The sequence below is a fragment of the Schistocerca cancellata genome, chromosome 11, assembly GCF_023864275.1.
Source record: "Schistocerca cancellata isolate TAMUIC-IGC-003103 chromosome 11, iqSchCanc2.1, whole genome shotgun sequence".
Classification (NCBI taxonomy): Eukaryota; Metazoa; Arthropoda; class Insecta; order Orthoptera; family Acrididae; genus Schistocerca; species Schistocerca cancellata.
This window is the reverse complement of record NC_064636.1, coordinates 15,391,759-15,410,513: the sequence shown is the minus strand read 5'-3', so window position 1 is coordinate 15,410,513 and position 18,755 is coordinate 15,391,759. Positions and strand designations below refer to the sequence as shown.

At 46.9% G+C, this 18,755-nt stretch overlaps 1 protein-coding gene across 1 annotated transcript in view; it reads left to right on the top strand.

The window, feature by feature from the left end:
- LOC126108826 (uncharacterized) overlaps nucleotides 1–18,755 on the top strand; it is a 172,860-nt gene that overhangs the window by 43,666 nt on the left and 110,439 nt on the right. The window lies entirely within an intron of this gene.

The following is an 18,755-nucleotide window of genomic DNA, read 5'->3' as shown; positions in this document are numbered from 1 at the left end:
AGGAGGTCTATAAAATTCCTTCGGCATTTGGCTTGCCGGGTGAGTTGTTAGTCAGCATTACCCTAACGTGTGCTATGCGGGGCAGTCACATGAAAACGGAAATCCCGCCACAGCCTGACCTCAGAATGGTTCCAGTCAAAGGTGATCACCACTTGTACCACTCAGAGACGACGCAATCAATGGGTGTTTCTTATAACATGGTCGGCCTCTGACGCATCCGTAACCACACCCAATCTTGCACTGAGTCATCCCACTGAAACTGACGTCCATGCATGTATGTCTCGAGGTCGCCAAAGATGTGAAAATTACATGACGGAACATCCAGCCTGTACAGTGGATGTTCCATTGTTGAAGCATAGCCTTCATCCGATTTGCAGTGTGGGGGCGCGCGTTGTCGTGCAACAGTGTGATGCAGTCAGAGAGCCCGACAGCAAACCCAAAGGCAGCAGTGGGAACATCCCACATCTCCCCCACCAGAGAAATCTGAAGCTGTACACAGGAGTTCAGTAAGGTAATGGTAACCACCTCCTCCTCTGGGGCTCTCTTGCTAGAGTGTGGAGCCACAATCAGGGTGCAGAACTACAAACACAGTATGTGGAAGCTGCAATGTGCCACGAAGTCAAAACACGAATGTAGTCTGGCAGAGTCACCCTCTTGCACGACGGCATCTGGCCCCGCACTGTCAAGTGGGCGATGGCTATGCATCAGTTAGTTGGTTGAGAAACACTGCAACATCCTCTACACAGCCCAGATCATACACCGTGTGATTGTCACATCGTTGGCGACCTGAAGGATGTCTGTTTTAGTCAGACGAGGAGGTCTGCCACATCGGGGTTGGGGTTGGGGTTGGGGTTGCGGTTGGGGTTGGGTTGTTTCGGGGAAGAGACTAAACAGCGAGGTCATCGGTCTCATCGGCTTAGGGGCTTAGGGAAGGATGGTGAAGGAAGTTGGCTGTGCCCTTTCAAAGGAACCATCGCAGCATTTGCCTGGAGCGATTTAGGGAGATGACGGGAAACCTAAATCAGGATGGCCAGACGAGGGATTGAACCGTCGTCCTCCCGAATGCAAGTCCAGTGTGCTAGCCACTGCACCATTCACTCGGTAGATGAGGAAGTGCAAGAGTTGGTGCAGTTGTGGACTTGCCAGTGCTCGGCCACTTTCTACAGAACAGGAATTCACTCTCTCACCTCCAAGCACATGGGGTAGCCATATGGTCCAAAGCGCCTTGCCACAGTTCGCACTGCACCCCCCCGTTTGAGGTTCGAGTCCTTCCTCGGGCACGGGTGTGTGTGTTGTCTGTAGCATAACTTAGTTTAAGTTAGATTAAGTAGTGTGTAATACTAGGGACTGATGACCTGAATGGTTTTGTCAGTGACTTACCACCACCACCACCACCACCACCACCACTACCACGATAACTGTCTCGATGCATGTGGTGATTACTTCCAAATGGAAACATTCCATGGTCCCGTTGAGGTGGGTATTTGGGTTTCATCACACTTCACCTTATAGAGTCTAATTACCCTCCGCCGTCCACCTCACGGCGGTTCCTCAGGCAACTTAGTCAGTGGGGCGTAGCTGGTGTGGTGTCGTGTGCCCATGTCTGTCGCGAGACTCCCAGCGGTGATGACCTCAATGGTTTCGTCCCATAGTAACTTACCACCACCACCACCACCACCACCATGATAACTGTCTTGATGCATGTGGTGATTACTTCCAAATGGAAACATTCCATGGTCCCGTTGAGGTGGGTGTTTGGGTTTCATTTGACTTCCCCCTCGTAGAGTCGTAATTCTCCTCCGCGGTCCACCTCGCGGCGGTTCCTCAGGCAGTGTAGTCAGAGGGGCATAGCTGGTGTGGTGTTGTGCGCCCGAGCATGTCGCGAGACCTCCACTGGTGATGACCTCAATGGTTTCGTCCCATAGTAACTTACCATCACCACCACCACCACCACCACCACCACCATCACCATGATAACAGTCTTGATGCATGTGGTGATTACTTCCAAGTGGAAACATTCCATGGTCCCGTTGAGGTGGGTGTTTGGGTTTCATTCGACTTCGCCTCGTGGAGTCGTAAGTACCCTCCGCCGTCCACCTCGCGGCGCAGTCAGTGGGGCGTAGCCGGCGTGGTGTGGTGTCGGGAGACCGCCACCGCCACCGCCACCGCCACCGCCAGCGGTGCCGGCGCCGAGTACCGCAGGTGCGCGTGCTGTGCCGCAGGGAACACCGCGGACGGCAAGCTCTCGCCGCCGCCGGCGTCGGCGTCGGACGACAGCTCGACGGCGGGCGTGGCCGTGGGGGCGGGCGATGCCGCCCCCCTAGTCCGCCGCCGGCGACAGCGCACGCCCGCCGCCTCCGACAGCGACGACACCGACGACGACGGCGTGCGCCTCTCGCCGGCCGACATCGAGCGCTACCGCAAGCTGGTGCTGCTGCACGGTGCGTACCGCAGCCCCGATGCATGTCTAGCCTGACGCGTTTCGACTGCAATACGGTTCTCCCTCTTCGGGAGCTCCCTGTCGACGTACTGAAGCGATCCGGACTTTCGCCGGCCGGCTTCCAGTGGTACCCCGACCTGGCGTCGCTGCACAGTGCGTACCGCGGCACCGTCAGTCCGCTCCGCTGCATGCCTAGTGTGACACTTTCCGTCCGCAGTGCAATGCACCGTCTTCGAGAGTGTGATCTGTGCATCTGTGAAATTAGTCTCTACACTTGTCACCCAACAGTGGTGCTGCTCACGGTAAGTACTTTACCCCAGCAGATTCCTCTGTTGCATATGTAGCCTGACGTTTCTTCCACAGTGCAGTTCTCCATCCTCAGGAATCTGCTCTCAGTATATTAAACTCATCCAGAGTCTCACTGCCATCGAGTGCTGCCGTATGCTGGTGCTGCCGCACAGTGCATCTCTCGCTCAGAGCGGCTTCCTCCATTGCGTGTTGACTCTGACACACTTCGTCCACAGTGCAGTTCTCCATCCTCAGGAATCTGCTCTCAGTATATTAACCTCATCCAGACTCTCACTGACATCGAGTGCTGCCGTATGCTGGTGCTGCCGCACAGTGCATCTCTCGCTCAGAGCGGCTTCCTCCATTGCGTGTTGACTCTGACACACTTCGTCCACAGTGCAGTTCTCCATCCTCAGGAATCTGCTCTCAGTATATTAACCTCATCCAGACTCTCACTGACATCGAGTGCTGCCGTATGCTTGTGCTGCCGCACAGTGCATCTCTCGGGCAGAGCGGCTTCCTCCATTGCGTGTTGACTCTGACACACTTCGTCCACAGTGCAGTTCTCCATCCTCAGGAATCTGCTCTCAGTATATTAACCTCATCCAGACTCTCACTGACATCGAGTGCTGCCGTATGCTGGTGCTGCCGCACAGTGCATCTCTCGCTCAGAGCGGCTTCCTCCATTGCGTGTTGACTCTGACACACTTCGTCCACAGTGCAGTTCTCCATCCTCAGGAATCTGCTCTCAGTATATTAACCTCATCCAGACTCTCACTGACATCGAGTGCTGCCGTATGCTTGTGCTGCCGCACAGTGCATCTCTCGGGCAGAGCGGCTTCCTCCATTGCGTGTTGACTCTGACACACTTCGTCCACAGTGCAGTTCTCCATCCTCAGGAATCTGCTCTCAGTATATTAACCTCATCCAGACTCTCACTGACATCGAGTGCTGCCGTATGCTTGTGCTGCCGCACAGTGCATCTCTCGGGCAGAGCGGCTTCCTCCATTGCGTGTTGACTCTGACACACTTCGTCCACAGTGCAGTTCTCCATCCTCAGGAATCTGCTCTCAGTATATTAACCTCATCCAGACTCTCACTGACATCGAGTGCTGCCGTATGCTGGTGCTGCCGCACAGTGCATCTCTCGCTCAGAGCGGCTTCCTCCATTGCGTGTTGACTCTGACACACTTCGTCCACAGTGCAGTTCTCCATCCTCAGGAATCTGCTCTCAGTATATTAACCTCATCCAGACTCTCACTGACATCGAGTGCTGCCGTATGCTTGTGCTGCCGCACAGTGCATCTCTCGGGCAGAGCGGCTTCCTCCATTGCGTGTTGAGTCTGACACGCTTCGTCCACAGTGCAGTTCTCCATCCTCAGGAATCTGCTCGCTCCAGGCAAATGCCGGGATGGTTCCTTTGAAAGGGCACGGCCGACTTCCTTCCCCGTCCTTCCCTCATCCGATGAGACCGACGACCTCGCTGTCTGGTCTCCTTCCCCAAACAACCTAACCCCAGGAATCTGCTCTCAGTATATTAACCTCATCCAGACTCTCACTGACATCGAGTGCTGCCGTATGCTTGTGCTGCCGCACAGTGCATCTCTCGGGCAGAGCGGCTTCCTCCATTGCGTGTTGACTCTGACACACTTCGTCCACAGTGCAGTTCTCCATCCTCAGGAATCTGCTCTCAGTATATTAACCTCATCCAGACTCTCACTGACATCGAGTGCTGCCGTATGCTTGTGCTGCCGCACAGTGCATCTCTCGGGCAGAGCGGCTTCCTCCATTGCGTGTTGACTCTGACACACTTCGTCCACAGTGCAGTTCTCCATCCTCAGGAATCTGCTCTCAGTATATTAACCTCATCCAGACTCTCACTGACATCGAGTGCTGCCGTATGCTGGTGCTGCCGCACAGTGCATCTCTCGCTCAGAGCGGCTTCCTCCATTGCGTGTTGACTCTGACACACTTCGTCCACAGTGCAGTTCTCCATCCTCAGGAATCTGCTCTCAGTATATTAACCTCATCCAGACTCTCACTGACATCGAGTGCTGCCGTATGCTTGTGCTGCCGCACAGTGCATCTCTCGGGCAGAGCGGCTTCCTCCATTGCGTGTTGACTCTGACACACTTCGTCCACAGTGCAGTTCTCCATCCTCAGGAATCTGCTCTCAGTATATTAACCTCATCCAGACTCTCACTGACATCGAGTGCTGCCGTATGCTTGTGCTGCCGCACAGTGCATCTCTCGGGCAGAGCGGCTTCCTCCATTGCGTGTTGACTCTGACACACTTCGTCCACAGTGCAGTTCTCCATCCTCAGGAATCTGCTCTCAGTATATTAACCTCATCCAGACTCTCACTGACATCGAGTGCTGCCGTATGCTGGTGCTGCCGCACAGTGCATCTCTCGCTCAGAGCGGCTTCCTCCATTGCGTGTTGACTCTGACACACTTCGTCCACAGTGCAGTTCTCCATCCTCAGGAATCTGCTCTCAGTATATTAACCTCATCCAGACTCTCACTGACATCGAGTGCTGCCGTATGCTTGTGCTGCCGCACAGTGCATCTCTCGGGCAGAGCGGCTTCCTCCATTGCGTGTTGAGTCTGACACGCTTCGTCCACAGTGCAGTTCTCCATCCTCAGGAATCTGCTCGCTCCAGGCAAATGCCGGGATGGTTCCTTTGAAAGGGCACGGCCGACTTCCTTCCCCGTCCTTCCCTCATCCGATGAGACCGACGACCTCGCTGTCTGGTCTCCTTCCCCAAACAACCTAACCCCAGGAATCTGCTCTCAGTATATTAACCTCATCCAGACTCTCACTGACATCGAGTGCTGCCGTATGCTTGTGCTGCCGCACAGTGCATCTCTCGGGCAGAGCGGCTTCCTCCATTGCGTGTTGACTCTGACACACTTCGTCCACAGTGCAGTTCTCCATCCTCAGGAATCTGCTCTCAGTATATTAACCTCATCCAGACTCTCACTGACATCGAGTGCTGCCGTATGCTTGTGCTGCCGCACAGTGCATCTCTCGGGCAGAGCGGCTTCCTCCATTGCGTGTTGACTCTGACACACTTCGTCCACAGTGCAGTTCTCCATCCTCAGGAATCTGCTCTCAGTATATTAACCTCATCCAGACTCTCACTGACATCGAGTGCTGCCGTATGCTTGTGCTGCCGCACAGTGCATCTCTCGGGCAGAGCGGCTTCCTCCATTGTGTGTTGACTCTGACACACTTCGTCCACAGTGCAGTTCTCCATCCTCAGGAATCTGCTCTCAGTATATTAACCTCATCCAGACTCTCACTGACATCGAGTGCTGCCGTATGCTTGTGCTGCCGCACAGTGCATCTCTCGGGCAGAGCGGCTTCCTCCATTGCGTGTTGACTCTGACACACTTCGTCCACAGTGCAGTTCTCCATCCTCAGGAATCTGCTCTCAGTATATTAACCTCATCCAGACTCTCACTGACATCGAGTGCTGCCGTATGCTGGTGCTGCCGCACAGTGCATCTCTCGCTCAGAGCGGCTTCCTCCGTTGCGTGTTGAGTCTGACACGCTTCGTCCACAGTGCAGTTCTCCATCCTCAGGAATCTGCTCGCTCCAGGCAAATGCCGGGCTGTTTCCTTTGAAAGGGCACGGCCGACTTCCTTCCCCGTCCTTCCCTCATCCGATGAGACCGACGACCTCGCTGTCTGGTCTCCTTCCCCAAACAACCCAACCCCAGGAATCTGCTCTCAGTATACTAAACTTATCCAGACTCTCACTGGTCAACATGCAGCACAGCCATAACTCGTGCTGCTACAGAGCTACTCTGCTGCATACCTACTCCTACGGTTCGAATGCAATGCGTTTTTCCATCTTTGAGGATGTAAACCAATCCAGACGCTTGCCAGCCAACATGGAGCGCTACCGCAAGCTGGTGCTGCTCCACGGTGCGTACCAAAGCCCTAGCCTTGTCTGACACATTTCTTCTGCTGTACAATGCTCCATCTTTGTGAATGTACTCTCCACATATTGAACCACTCTCTACACTCCTGCAAGCCAACATAAAGCGCTGGTCCTGCTCCACAGTGCCAGCAATCTTCTCCACTGCATGCCCAGTCTGTCACGTTTCATCCGCAGTGCAGTGCTCCACCATCAGGAATGTATGAGGGGAATTCAATAAGTAATGCAAAAATTTTTTGCGACTTTCCGTTAAAAAAATGGGAAATTTGTTGTGGGACATGGTGGACAGTTCCTGCTTCCGTCCCCGTAGCTTCATGAAGTTCCAGGAGGTGGTGGCGCTACATGTAATCTTCAAAATGGCGCCTCTGTCGGCAGACCAGGGAGCTGTTACTGAGTTCGTTTTGATGGGAAACCAGGGCATCACAGAGGTATTCATAGGCGCTTCCAGAATGTATATGGAGACATGACAGTGAACAAACGCGAAGTGAGTAATTGGGCAATGTGTCTGTCGCAATTGCAACGAAATCACACAAACCTGACCAGTCTACCACACACCAGCCTCTGCAGTGTCGGAAAGTGCAGTCTCTCCCGCTCGGGGTTAAAACACACTTGTTCACCAGTTTGGGTACTCAAAGGTGTGAACCTGTTGTGTTCCTCACTGAAGGACACACTTCATGGGAAGCAGTATGTGGAGGTTATTGATGCATCAACATTTTGGCTCCGATGTTAAACAGCAGAGTGGTACCGTGTGGTTATTCATGCTCTCTCAGCAAGGAGGCATAAGGAGATATGTTGTTGTTATTGTTGTTGTTGTTGTGGTCTTCAGTCCTGAGACTGGTTTGATGCAGCTCTCCATGCTACTCTATCCTGTGCAAGCTTCTTCATCTCCCAGTACCTACTGCAGCCTACATCCTTCTGAATCTGCTTAGTGTATTCATCTCTTGGTCTCCCCCTACGATTTTTACCCTCCACGCTTCCCTCCAGTACTAAATTGGTGATCCCTTGATGCCTCAGAACATGTCCTACCAACCGATCCCTTCTTCTGGTCAAGTTGTGCCACAAACTTCTCTTCTCCCCAATCCTATTCAATACTTCCTCATTAGTTATGTGATCTACCCATCTAATCTTCAGTATTCTTCTGTAGCACCACATTTCGAAAGCTTCTATTCTCTTCTTGTGCAAACTATTTACCGTCCATGTTTCACTTCCATACATGGCTACACTCCATACAAATACTTTCAGAAATGACTTCCTGACACTTAAATCTATACTCGATGTTAACAAATTTCTCCTCTTCAGAAACTCTTTCCTTGCCATTGCCAGTCAACATTTTATATCCTCTCTACTTCGACCATCATCAGTTATTTTGCTCTCCAAATAGCAAAACTCCTTTACTACTTTAAGTGTCTCATTTCCTAATCTAATACCCTCAACATCATCCGACTTAATTCGACTACATTCCATTATCGTCGTTTTGCTTTTGTTGATGTTCATCTTATATCCTCCCTTCAAGACACCATCCATTCCGTTCAACTGCTCTTCCAAGTCGTTTGCTGTCTCTGACAGAATTACAATGTTGAAAAAAAATAGGGCTTTGTTGCCAAAATAGTGAAGAATAGTATTGTGCAATGGAATCTCGAATAAAACCAACCTGGTTTCAGAAAAGAAATTTGTCGCATTACTTACAGAATTCCCCTCTTACTGTCGATATAAGAAAGCAACCCTGACTTTGTCGGCCAACATCGAGCACCACCCTAACTGGTGCTGCTCCACAGCATATGTAGTATACCGTGTTTCATGTGTAGTGCATTGCTCCATCTTCAGGAATGTACTTTGTAAACATGTGATCCGATCCAGACTGTTGCCGCCTGACATCTGGCACCTCCACAACCTGCTCTTGCTCAGTAGTGTGTACTATAGTCTCAGCCAGGTTCTCTACTGCATGCGAAGTCTGGTGCATTTCTTCTGCAGTACTGTGGTACATCTTCTGGACCATAGGTTCAGTATTTTTAACCTTGAGCATGACTGCTGCTAGTTGTGATCTATGGTGCATACGAGAACACTCACAGTCTTCTCAACTGCATGTCTGGTCCGAGATACACTCCTGGAAATGGAAAAAAGAACACATTGACACCGGTGTGTCAGACCCACCATACTTGCTCCGGACACTGCGAGAGGGCTGTACAAGCAATGATCACACGCACGGCACAGCGGACACACCAGGAACCGCGGTGTTGGCCGTCGAATGGCGCTAGCTGCGCAGCATTTGTGCACCGCCGCCGTCAGTGTCAGCCAGTTTGCCGTGGCATACGGAGCTCCATCGCAGTCTTTAACACTGGTACCACGCCGCGACAGCGTGGACGTGAACCGTATTTGCAGTTGACGGACTTTGAGCGAGGGCGTATAGTGGGCATGCGGGAGGCCGGGTGGACGTACCGCCGAATTGCTCAACACGTGGGGCGTGAGGTCTCCACAGTACATCGATGTTGTCGCCAGTGGTCGGCGGAAGGTGCACGTGCCCGTCGACCTGGGACCGGACCGCAGCGACGCACGGATGCACGCCAAGACCGTAGGATCCTACGCAGTGCCGTAGGCGACCGCACCGCCACTTCCCAGCAAATTAGGGACACTGTTGCTCCTGGGGTATCGGCGAGGACCATTCGCAACCGTCTCCGTGAAGCTGGGCTACGGTCCCGCACACCGTTAGGCCGTCTTCCGCTCACGCCCCAACATCGTGCAGCCTGCCTCCAGTGGTGTCGCGACAGGCGTGAATGGAGTGACGAATGGAGACGTGTCGTCTTCAGCGATGAGAGTCGCTTCTGCCTTGGTGCCAATGATGGTCGTATGCGTGTTTGGCGCCGTGCAGGTGAGCGCCACAATCAGGACTGCATACGACCGAGGCACACAGGGCCAACACCCGGCATCATGGTGTGGGGAGCGATCTCCTACACTGGCCGTACACCACTGGTGATCGTCGAGGGGACACTGAATAGTGCACGGTACATCCAAACCGTCATCGAACCCATCGTTCTACCATTCCTAGACCGGCAAGGGAACTTGCTGTTCCAACAGGACAATGCACGTCCGCATGTATCCCGTGCCACCCAACGTGCTCTAGAAGGTGTAAGTCAACTACCCTGGCCAGCAAGATCTCCGGATCTGTCCCCCATTGAGCATGTTTGGGAGTGGATGAAGCGTCGTCTCACGCGGTCTGCACGTCCAGCACGAACGCTGGTCCAACTGAGGCGCCAGGTGGAAATGGCATGGCAAGCCGTTCCACAGGACTACATCCAGCATCTCTACGATCGTCTCCATGGGAGAATAGCAGCCTGCATTGCTGCGAAAGGTGGATATACACTGTACTAGTGCCGACATTGTGCATGCTCTGTTGCCTGTGTCTATGTGCCTGTGGTTCTGTCAGTGTGATCATGTGATGTATCTCACCCCAGGAATGTGTCAATAAAGTTTCCCCTTCCTGGGACAATGAATTCACGGTGTTCTTATTTCAATTTCCAGGAGTGTATTTTATGTGCGGTGTAATACTCCATCTTCAGGAATGTACTCTTAATATGTTGAACCAACTGAGACTCTCATTGGCTGACGTTCATTGCTGCTACAAGGTGGTGCTATGCCACAGTGCTTATCACAATGTTGGCAGTTCCTATGCAGCACGTTCAGTCTACTCTGTTTAGTCATCACCCTATGACTCAAGTTTTCAGGAACACACGGTCAGTGGATCAAAGTGGTCGAGACTGTTGCTGCCTGGCATATGCTACTGGAAGCTGGTTCTGCTGTGTGGTATGTACAGAGCCCCTTCCAGCTTCTCTACTGCATGTCTAGTGTGCCATGTTTTGTGCACAGTGGAGTATTCCATCTTCAAGGACATACTCTGTGAGTATATGAAACCAGTCCAGACTATAGCCAGCTGTCATCAAACACTACATGCAGATGGTGCTGCTCCACAGTACATGCCAGAATCGTAGCTGGCTGGTCCACTGGATGCCTAATCTTCCACACCCTGTTTGCGAATACCTAAGTACATCTCCTGTACATTTTTATTAATCAGACCAGTGGAAGAACTGAGCTCCGTGTGAACATTCTCTGAGCCAGTTTGCACTGTGGTTAAGGTGCTGAACTTCATCCGAATGAGCTGGTTTCCATTCCCTGTTGCAGTTTCTCTGTGTTGGTCAGTGCAATAGTTGCCACTATGGGCCACAGCAGTTTACCTCTGCAGGGTGTCGTAATAAAGTTTGCCTACTTCATGCTGTTATAGTTAAAGTGTGAGTCTATAAAATAAAGTGTGGAGACATACAGCTACTGCAGTGGTAGGAGGGCTACCGTATGACTTTTTGATTAATTATGGTGCTTCTTTTTTGGGTACTGTATGTCAGTCAGTAAAAATGCAACAAATATAATATCGCTTCGTTGTCAGTCTGTCTGACAGTTAAGACCTCTTTTTCTCAGGAGCTGTAAGACATACTAAGTTCGAATTTATGTTGCATACAAAGGTCTATCGTCCCTTGTGGCTGTAAAAAAATTCAAGTTTCTAAGTAAGTGCAGTGAAAAAGATATGGCCATCCATGTCAAATATTTTGATTCTCCAAACTCATTTATAAAAACCTGTAAGATATTTACCATTGACCTACAATCACGAAATTTGGGAAGAAGTAGGTTTTAAAAGTACAAATAAAGGGAAACATCGGAAAATTGTAAAATTGTAAATTATATCACGTAAAAATATTTTTTGCTATTGCAAATTTACATTGCATACCTAACTTGTCAAAAATCTCAGGAACTACTGTAGGGTTTTATATCTGATTTTTAACAATAGGTGATGTACAAGCGAAGGTTGTGTATGTAATATACAAATATTTTGTGCTAACTGGTAGAGCTACGATGAAATGAAATCTCTGCCAGTGTGGATGTAATTGCCATGTAGCGGTGATAGGTCTAAGGCTGCCCAACTACCACAATGACAGTCTATGCCCGTGACAGCACGGCATCTGTAATGTTTTAGAGCAAAATAATTCTGATAATTGATGCAGGATTGCACTTTCATGGCTCAGGATGGTGTTCTGATATCCTGTAACACTGCCATTGAAGCGTTCCACAAAACGGCTTGACATTTGCGTAACAGTAGTCCTATAGCTGGCTGTACCCTTTTCTTCTCTGAAGACTTCAGTCAAATGCTACTATTAATGAGAACACGGCTGAGAGCAGACGAAGTATGTATGTCCGCAATTGCCAGTTAGCACAGTGTATTAATATAATTCCAAAATTAATAAATTAAATGAAAATTTGCGATAGCAAATGTGAAACTGCATAAAAAATATAAAATTAAAACTTCAAATTAAAGCATTCTTGAAGGTCTTTGAATTCCTAGGACTGATATAGAGCCAGTTATTGTATTGGTATCAGGCAAAAACCGGCGAGATTCTCGATTTCCGGGCTGATAAATCAGTATTCACTGACTTTCTTCCAACTTTAGTTAAACATGTTTGGGTAAACATTGACATGCAACTTTACTTTGCCATTTGGTGGACCCTGTTATCTGTACTGTCCATTTAACAGGTGGCACCTGGTGCTACATCTGGCAAACGACACCGAATGATTCTGCTTACTTGAATAATTTATCTCAAAATCCCAAATACTGTACAGTGTATGGAATCAGATTATAACTCATAAACAGAGAACGGGAGATAGAGATAGAGAGACACCAGGAACAATGTTTCTGATGACGTTAAAAGATGTGTAAAATACGATACAAACCTGAAAGAATGGCATTAGAGTACGGCTTGCTATCTATTGCCTTAAATTAGAATGAAAACTGAAGTAACAGTAGCAACTGGAATGAACATAGAAATATGAAAAAGGAAAGATTGTCGCTAAAAGTTAAGAGCTACAAATCAAGAGGATGAGGAAGTGTACTATAACTGGCATGTGCCTATTGTATAAATTGAACAAGAAACCAAATATTATTTTTGGGGATTTCATCTGGTACTGTAAGTAGGAATTTTCATCTGCCATATTTTAATAGTTTCTAATTCCCAGCTTAATAAATTGTTTTAGTGCTAGCTTTAGCAGTTCAAAATTACATCTAGCATATACTTACTAATGTTTAATTCCGAGCATATTGAGTTACTTTATTTGTGGCTTTGCTAGCAATTTTTTATTATTTACAAGATATTTGTAAATTAATAGGGCATGCCAACTATTTATCTTTTCTAGTTTCCATATTTACGTTACTACTTGCATTTGTTAAATTTTTTAGTGTTTTACAATGTAGATATTTAAATTAGATCAGTTATATAAATTGTTATACTGGTTTATAAACATATATCTAAAATTATCTAAAATTTAAATGATGTACTCCATCTGCATTAAACTCTGGATTAAAGGCCACTTGTAAACTGTAACAAAATAAGCAAATAAAATATAAATGAAAACAAAATGTGTCTTATTCCTATTGTTGAGAGCCCCACGGTGCTCTGTGTAAGACGGAGCCTCCCTTCCCCAGCAACATGTGTTGCTGTTCAAATCCCACAGTTCGCACCCCATTCAAGAACTTCTGTTCAATAGATATTCTGTTTCATTGACTGCCATTGCGTTACAAACTTCATCTCTTTCATACTAAACTAGGTAATTCTCAGTAACAGTCGAATTTGAATTTACTTAAGTCGTTACGACTTCAGTTTATGACCATGCATTCTGAGGATTTCCCTTCAGATAGAGATACAACCAGTAATTCCCCCCCCCCCCACACCAAATTGTGTAAGGAATTGAACACCCATGTATAAAACAGCTTCAAACATCTGATTACTTTAAAAAATGAGTGTGTTAAGCACTTGATTTTAAGTATGTTAAACCTTTGATTACAGCCACAAAACCGTTATTATATTTGTTTTAGCAGATTCTGATTATCACCCCTGAAGAAGTTTGGAAGAACTCTTAAATTACCTTTATAGTTTGTTGAAAGTCACTAAACGCTCTTGTTGGCAAATGCTGGAAGAATATAGTCTCAGCAATTTGTGCTCCATTTTATAAAGAAACTAGTCTTTCATGTATTCTAACCTTTATGATGTCATATCTCTTGGACTAATGTCGCATGGTGATATGATTTGCACGTACACTCAGTGGTAATGTGGGTAGTGGAAGCAAAATATGTTGCAAATAGAATTAGTTCTAAATCTGTAATAAATTTAAAATTCTTGTCTGTTTCTGAATTTTGACTGCATGATCAGCGAAAATGTAGCAAGTGACGAGCTCGTTTGCTTTAATCTTTTTGTGGGTGATCTCAGAAAAGGTTTTGTGAAGGTTCGAAGTTATGCATAAAGTTTGTCAGATTTTGGTAACTGCTCTCATTAGCAAGTCCTGGATAAATATCCTTTGGGTAAATAGCACACCATGAGTTATGCTCTCTCACTCACTCACTCACACACACACACACACACACACACACACACACACACACACACACACACCAGCGGTAATACTTCATCTTACTGTGTTAAACCTTTAACATGACATATACCTCTTAATTAGTAGAGTATGACAACTGACAACATCTTTAAAAAAATTTTAATTTGGTCAGTAACTACACTGAAGCGCCAAAGAAACTGGTATAGGCATGCATATTCAAATACAGAGATATGCAGACAGGTATAATATGTCTCTGCTGTCAGCAATGCCTTCTTAAGACAACAGATCTCCGGCACATGTGTTAGATCAGTTACTGCTGCTACATTGACAGATTGTCAAGATTTAAGTGAGTTTGAATGTGGTGGTGTAGCCAGTGCACGAGCGATGGGACTCAGCATCTCTGAGGTACCGGTGGAGTGGGTATTTTCCCATAAGGCCATTTCACAAGTGTACAATGAATATCGGGAATCTGGTCAAACGTCAAAACTCCAACATCGCTGTGGCCGGAAAAAGATGCTGAAAGAATGAGACCAACAATGACTGAAGAGAATCGTTGAAAGTGACAGAAGTGCAACCCATCCGATGTTGATGACTGTAAACATGTTGCCTGGTCAAAAGAGTCTCATTTCAAATTGTATCGAGTGTATGGAAGTGTACAGGTATGGAGACAACCTCATGAATTTGTGCACCCTGCATGTCTCCAGGGGACTGTTTAAGCTGGTGAAGACTAATGTTGTGGGGCATGTGCATTTGGAATGACAGTGACATCTTATATGTCCAGATATGAGTCTGACAAGTCGGCTGGCCATTGTGGCTGAGTGCTTCTAGGTGCTTCAGTCCGGAACCACACGGCTTCTCTGGTCACAGGTTCGAATCCTGCCTCGGGCGTGGATGTGTGTGATGTCCTTAGGTTGGTTAGTTTTAAGTAGTTCTAAGTCTAGGGGACTGATGTCCTCAGATGTTAACTCCCATAGTGCTCAGAGCCATTTGTACCATTTTTTGATCACTTGCATCCATTCGTGTCCATTGTGCATTCCGACAGATATGGGCAATTCCAGCAGGACAATGCGACACCTCACACATCTAGAATTGGTACAAAGTTGCTCCAGGAACACACTTCTGAGTTTAAACACTTCTGCTGGCCACCAAACTCCCCAGACATGAACATTATTGAGCATATCTGGAGTGTGTTGTAACGTGCTGTTCAGAAGAGATCTCCACCCCCTCACACTCTTATGGATTGATGGACAGCCCTGCAGGATTCATGGTGTCAGTTCCACCCAGCACTACTTCAGACATTGGTCGAGTGCATGCCATGTCTAGTTGTGGAACTTCTGCGTGTTTGCGGGAGCCAGGCATGTGTACCAGTTTCTCTGGGTCTTAAGTGTATATGACTTACTGAAAATAAAACTTTTCTTTCCCAGGAAGCCAACCTGACTCTATGTATCATGCACTATGTTATCTATTTGGTAGTATAGATGATGTTTATAAAGGAGGTACTGTTAACCTATTATATATGTAAAGCAGAGTGTATGTGTGCATCTCCAGAATCCAATCCCTAACCTTTGGATAGATTTCTGCCAGATCTGGCACAGAAGTGCAGACCTCTGAAGTATCAGCACTGTGGGCTTCATAACCTCCTGTCTCCAATAGGAAATGAGATACGTGAGGAAATGCGTTTTTTTTCCAGCCCCTGGCCCGTAGGCTGCTCTGCATAACAGGCATGTTGTGCAGGAACGGTATCGGCCTGCCCTGATTTGCAGGGCAGCCTACATGTCAGGGGGTAAGGAACAGTTTTACGGGCTCTGACTTGCAGGCTACCTTGTGTGATACACTGCAGCGTTTCTGGGTTAAAATTCACGTAACTGCTTACTGCTTCTGTCATCGTACTGTCAACCCCAAAAGTTCCACCTACCTGAGTAAGGTGTCTGGTCACCAACCCGCTTTTCTGCAACATAAATACTGTTCTGACGATGGTAAAAGCACAGTCCACATTAACTCTGTAGCTAATTGTCATGTAAATATCTTCTAACAATTTTTGGTTGGAGGGCGATTGTTTCACCTCTCAGAAAAATGTCAAAATTCGGCAAATAGTTCTTTATTGTACCTTAGATGCCAAATCAAATACGCGCCATCAGCCCGCATTTAAAACTAACACCTACAGATGGGAGGGAGGAAGAGATGTGTCCAGCATATGTGCTGAAAGCATATGGGGGCAAAGGTACAGTAAAAAAGGACATGCAGGCAATAAATTACAAGGTGACGACGACTGCGAAATGTTTGTTTTATTGAGATATCGAGGTCCTCCAAAGATGGGTGTACCCTCATTTCATGATGAGAATTTCATTTCTCTATTTTTAGCCATTTGGACTCCTATCCCAGATAACTGGGCATCAGTGACACCATATAGGTTTAATGATTTATTCAAACAGGTTTTCACAGCCTGTAGAAAAGTACAGGCTGATAATTATTAACTATGTGAAATAAAATAGTCATAACTTCGGAACAGTTTTTGTTAGATCATTCAAACTGGACAATTGGTTGCGGGGCAGGATGGGAATTAGAATGTGTATGTCAGTTAGGTTTAGCGATGAAGCCCGCTTTCATTTGGATGGGTTCGCCAATAAGCAAAATTGACGCATTTTGGGGGACTCAGAATCCGCATTTTCAGTCGACAAGTGTCTTCACCTTCAACGGGTGGCTGCGTGGTGTGCAATGTCCAGTTCCGGAATAATTGGCGCGATTTTCCTTGATGGAACAGTGACTACCAAACGCTACGTGAACGTTTCATCCCCATTATCCAGAGTGACCTTAATTTGGACAAGATGTGGTCCGTGCAAGACGGTGCTCGACACCATCGAAGCAGGAGAGTGTTTGACATCGTGGGACCGAATTTTGGCTCTGGGGTACCCAGAGGACAAGCCTTCGTGCAGGTGTTCGCTGGGTGTGTAGCGTTGTAGAGAAGTAAAACGTGGACTATAACAAGTTGAGACAAGAAGGGAATAGAAGCTTCTTAAATGTACTGCCATAGAAGAATGGTGAAAATTAGATAGGTTAATCGCATAACGAATGAGGTGATGGTGACTAGGAGGGTTGGGGGGGAAGTAAGGAATGCAAATGTTGTCGCTCTAAACACCACAACAGCAGCAGCCAACTGACGAGTTGTTTTCAAGTTGTTTCGATCAGTTGCAAGGGTCTTGGGAATGCCGTGCGTAGCTTCATCTAGTCGCCAAAAATTGCATTTCTTGTGACGTATGGCTAAGCAGTGGACACTCAGACAAATACATTGTCTGTATGTATAAAAAGCAATGTGAATCATCATCGCATGGCTGAAACCTCTATCTACAGAAAATTTGAAATCTGGGGAGGGTGTTTACCTTATTTCTGTAGTCGTCATTTAAGAAGGGATTGTTCGCAATTACACTCGTAAGGGGATTCAAATAGAGGATGAAAGGTTTCTCAGAAATATGTCACTGTTAATGCAATTTTGAAGCTAGGACTACGAAAGTCGGCATTTGGTTTCTCAGTAAGAAATAAAGAAGTAACTGTTTCGCGCGTTTTGGAAATTTTTATCACTGTAGGATGAAACAGTTGGCGAAAGTGTTTTTTTTACATAAATCATTATAAACGAGGTACTAACGCATTTTGAAGGCTATATTTATGAAAACCGGTATTTGATTACTCTGCTACAAATTAAAAAAATGTGATTTTTGAAATTCACCCACTAAGGGAGTCAGATAGGCGAGAAAAAGTTTTTATGTATACATTTCATAATGAAAGCATTTTCGACAGTAAGTCAATGAGAATTTTTATGTGGCTCCTCTCTTAGAAATGAAAAAGAAAAAATAAACGCATTTCACAGTTTTTGAAAATACAAGAAGTGGGTGAAGTAGGGGGTGAAATGTTTTATGAAGATATTTCATTGTTTTTGGAAATTCAACCCCTAAGGGATGAAATAGGTGATGAAAATTTTTCAGGAAACATTTCGTTGTATTAAAAATGTTTAAAGATAAATCTGTGAAACCTGGAATTTCACTTCTCGGTTAGATATGATGAAATATGTTTTAGGTGAGGAAAGTTTGCATAGGAACTTCACCGCAAGAATGCAGGAGGTATGATTAACAAGAACCTTGGATTGCAGCTAGCAGAATCGCTTTTATGTCAAAAGTACATTCAGAATAGACCATGGTTCTACCTGTACCGTAAGGCCATAATAAAGGTGAAAAGTTTTGAATGTGTTGCAATTTGTGAACAACATAAAAAATTTGATCAAAGGAAAACGAAAAAAGTGTTTGCGTACCATACAGTCTACGCAAGCGGAGCAACGGGCGCTAACGCAGTGTTTTACATACGCGGGTGACTGAAATATAAAACGGAATTTTTGTTTCGCACCCTTAATTGTAAACAGAGTACAGTGCGACCTCTGCTCATTGTTGCTTTCGTCTGCAGTGATTGTTGATTTCGTGTGCAGTGACTGTTGCTTTCGTCTGCAGTGACTGTTGCTTTCGTCTGCAGTGACTGTTGCTTTCGTCTGCAGTGATTGTTGATTTCGTGTGCAGTGACTGTTGCTTTCGTCTGCAGTGACTGTTGCTTTCGTCTGCAGTGATTGTTGCTTTCGTCTGCAGTGATTGTTGCTTTCGTCTGCAGTGATTGTTGCTTTCG